Genomic DNA, 4,028 nt, shown 5'->3' on the forward strand with positions numbered 1-4,028 from the left:
GGGGGGGGGCTCGACCCTATTAAGCTGGCATTTCAGGGTACTATTTTATATATATATAAGAAAAATTTGAAAGTTAGGGGGGCTCGAGCACCCCCCTGCCCCTACCTGGCTACGCCCATGACTCTACTCGTAGACTGTGCTCTTATAAAGGTTTTATAATGCTTTTAATAAAGAACATATATTCCAAAAGAGGTTTACAAGGCTCTGCGTATAGATATATTTTTATAGGACTCTTTTTTTATCCTGTTTTCTTTTCCATTTCATGATCAGTATCTCTCTTAAAAAACGAATAAGAAATTTTGGTAGGTATTAGGTACTAAGCTACAAAAAAAAACAAAAATAAATAAATACAAACCTCCATCACGTAAATTTTCCGAGAAAATTCGTTTTTAATTTTTTGTTTAATGTTACAGCATATTACTAGCATTAACTTCGAATTTCCATAAGTCCCTGATTTACCGATAGTTTTGTATAAATTTGTTCAATTCATAAAAGGGTTAGCATTGTCAAACCCTCCAAGTACACTGTCTTGGACTTTAACACAAAAATTGGTTGTATAAGTATCCTTCGATAGAAATCTGGCTGAAGCGCCACATTTTGTATGTATTTTTAATGAGAAAAAAACAAGTTCGAAAGGCGATATCTGTTAAAAAAAACCTTTTCTTCTTTAGATGTTGCTAGGGCGACGGATCGAACCAGGTCCTACGAAGTGGTAGTACGCACTTTTAACTAATCAGCCACAGATGTTCATAAAATTACGTTCAGAAAAAATGCCGAAAAAATTAGACAAAGTCCTGAAATTGTTGTTCAATTGACATTTCATTTTCTAAAATATTTCAGTTTCGTATGATATTTCTCATGAAACGCTTAGTCAGTGTCAGACCAAGGGCTCTACTCAAGGTGCCTTATAAACAGAGCTGGGTCGTAATGATTCCTTTAGGAATTAAATTACTCCCAATTACAGATTACAAGGAATTGTAATTAGGAATCAATTCCTTCAGTCCACAGCAAAGGAATCGATTACTTTTTCAATTCCTTGAAGTAATTTAAAATGTAATTGGTTTTTTTCTTTAATTCCATTACAAGGAATTTCATATTGTAATTGGAATAAACTACGTGCTAGTAATGTAATTTTTTTCCCAATTCCTTTGAAAGGAATTGAAAATGTAATCGATTTTTTTTTCAATTCCATTACCTGGAATTGCAAGAGTACTATAGTTTTTTCAATTACTCAAAGGAATTGTAAAAGTAATCGAGAAACTGAAAGTTCATTCACGAATGTACAATGTGGAATTTTTGTTGCGGTCAAAGATTAAAATCGAAAGCCACATTGGACATCTTCTATGTATATCTATATATAATTAAAAATTTTACCGATTTGAGTAATTTTTTTTTTTATTATTCGGTATAATACCTGAACTAATGATATCGCAAAAATTTGGAGGGTTGCCACCTATTTTAAAATTTTTAAACCCAATTATATTGATAAAATTAATGAATTATTACAATATGGGTATCAAGTTAAAGAGGTTTAAGAAAGATAACTGCTGGAAGTATTTTTGACGAGGGTTGCCACCTATTTTAAAATTTAAACTCAGTCAAATTGTTAAAAAAAAATGAAATATTGCGATGTGGGTGTCAAACTAAAGAGTTTTAAGAAGGCTTACTGTCGAAAATATGCTTAAGGAGGGTTGCCATCTGTTTGAAAATCTAGCTAAATTACATTGATAAAATAAATAAAATATTACAATATGGGTATCAAATTAAAGAGGTTTAAGAAAGATAACTGTTGGAAATATTTTTGAGGGGGGCTGCCACCTATTTGGAAATTGTAACTCAGTTAAATTGATAAAGTAAATGAAATGTTGGCATCTGGGTATCAAACTAAAGAGTTTTAAAAAGGCTTACAGTCTACCATGAACACTTCCAGAAATATGCAATATGAAAACTTCAGTTTATATGGGAGGTGCCACGCTCCATTCTCCAACCATGCAAATTTTTCTCCATGAGTATGGAATTGGTCTTATATATGTATATATCACCATACCCAGTTCTAGTCCTCTACCACAAATATATGCAGTTTGAAAAATTCGGTTTGTATGGGAGGTGCCACGCCCCCTTTCAATATCGAAACTTTTTTTAGCCTATAACCATCCGTGGAAAGTCTGCAGTATATTCCGAAATTTCAAAAAAATCGGTACGGCCTTTCTCGAGCTTTGCGAACAGAAAAAAATGCTTTTCAAAATATATATTAGTATAGACTAGCCAATATCTGCTTGTTTTGCGGCTTAAAACACTACTACCGATGAAAATCGATGGATAAATAAGCAAGTTTGCAAGGGTTAGGTTGAAGTGGCTGCTAGGCCCAGAGGGCGCCAGCACACTTAGGCCCGATCATAGCCCATTGTGATTTGCAAGGGTTAAGTGAAAGTGTAATAATTTTTTGTATAAAATACTAGCAGGAAATAATGTTACCCATACGCCATATCGTACATGACCGTATGACCATGTTTAAGTTTGATTTTTTTCATTCGCAATGAAAACTTAAAATGAAAATAACTTGACTAAATGACCTTATCTAAAAAAAACGGTATACAGATCCGTAACATACTACTTAAAATTAATTTTACGTCTCTCGGCGTTTTTTGTGTAATTTTAGCGTCGTTACAGTGTTATCATCAAAATTTAGCCATAGCAATGAAATTTGTTTATAAAACTCTTAGGAGGTAGGATCTCCAGTCCCACAGGGCTCGTAATTCAAGCGGACTCTATCCTCATTTGTAACGCAGGATACCAGTAAGAGTACTTCAAAGGCCCCAGAAGGCACGCCATTTTGGGTAGAATTAAGGGTACCATAATATACGCAATTAACTCAGTGCATTTTTTATAGATACGCAGGGATTAGTCCAAGAGAACAGCAGTGCCCAAGGCAGCAACATTTATGGGTCTCATCTGCCGCGAAGCGCGTTCGCGGTAGGATCTGGAAAATTTAACCGTTACCCTATAAACTGAACAGCTACAGTTTAAGCTATTCAGTTTTCTTAAAGTCCAATTAGTAATACTACTTAGGTATAAGTTGTTTATTTAAGGCAGTTAGCAACCAAGAAATTTAACAAAGCTATTGCAATTCAACAGTAAAAAATTTTTTTTTTATAAATTTTTCGATTACTTTTTAAATTACTTTGAGGAATGGAATTGGAAAAAAAATCAATTACATTTTCAATTGCTTTCAAAGGAATTGGAAAAAAAATACATTTTTAATTCCTTTCAAAGAAATTGAAATAAAAGAAATTACATTACTAGCACGTAATTTATTCCAATTACAAAATGAAATTCCTTGTAATGGAATTAAAGAAAAAAAAAATTCCATTTGAAATTACTTCAAGGAATTGAAAAAGTAATCGATTCCTTTGCTGTGAACTAAAGGAATTGAATCCTAATTACAATTACTGAGGAATGTAATTGTAATTGTAATGTAATTGCATTTACCCAGCTCTGCTTATAAAACATTTAAATATTTTATAAACTCACTTTGTAGACTACTATTCTTATAGTACAACCTACAATTTACGACTAACTATAGATCAACAGTTTACACTACGAAGTTCCGTCCGTAAGAGTTTAATAGACTATTTAATAGAGCAAAATTAAAGAGCATTTGCTCTTCGGATTTGCGAAAGTAAACTTTTATAAAACTCTTATAAAACTTTTTGTGTTTTCCGGCTGTACACACTAGTACCTATTTTCGGACTGTCTAAAGTTCGTTTTTTATGGACGGGTGCATTATTCGACAATACAAGGTTAGATAAATATTGACATTTGTGTCATGTGAGAGATTGCATTCGAGAAGGAAAGAGAAAGCGGGTAACCATTTTATCCCCTTTTGTGAAAAGGGAGTAGGAAAAAAAGGCTGGTAGTGCTGAAATGCACTAAAAATTGAATATACATATTCCACTGATCTACACAATAGACAATGACTTAACTTTTTTATGGTATAATAAACATGCCATGTAGATATTAAAAATGAA

Source organism: Rhagoletis zephyria, unplaced genomic scaffold (genome assembly GCF_001687245.7).
Source record: "Rhagoletis zephyria isolate East Lansing unplaced genomic scaffold, Rhagoletis_zephyria_1.1 Rzeph_scaffold_00577, whole genome shotgun sequence".
Taxonomy (NCBI): domain Eukaryota; kingdom Metazoa; phylum Arthropoda; class Insecta; order Diptera; family Tephritidae; genus Rhagoletis; species Rhagoletis zephyria.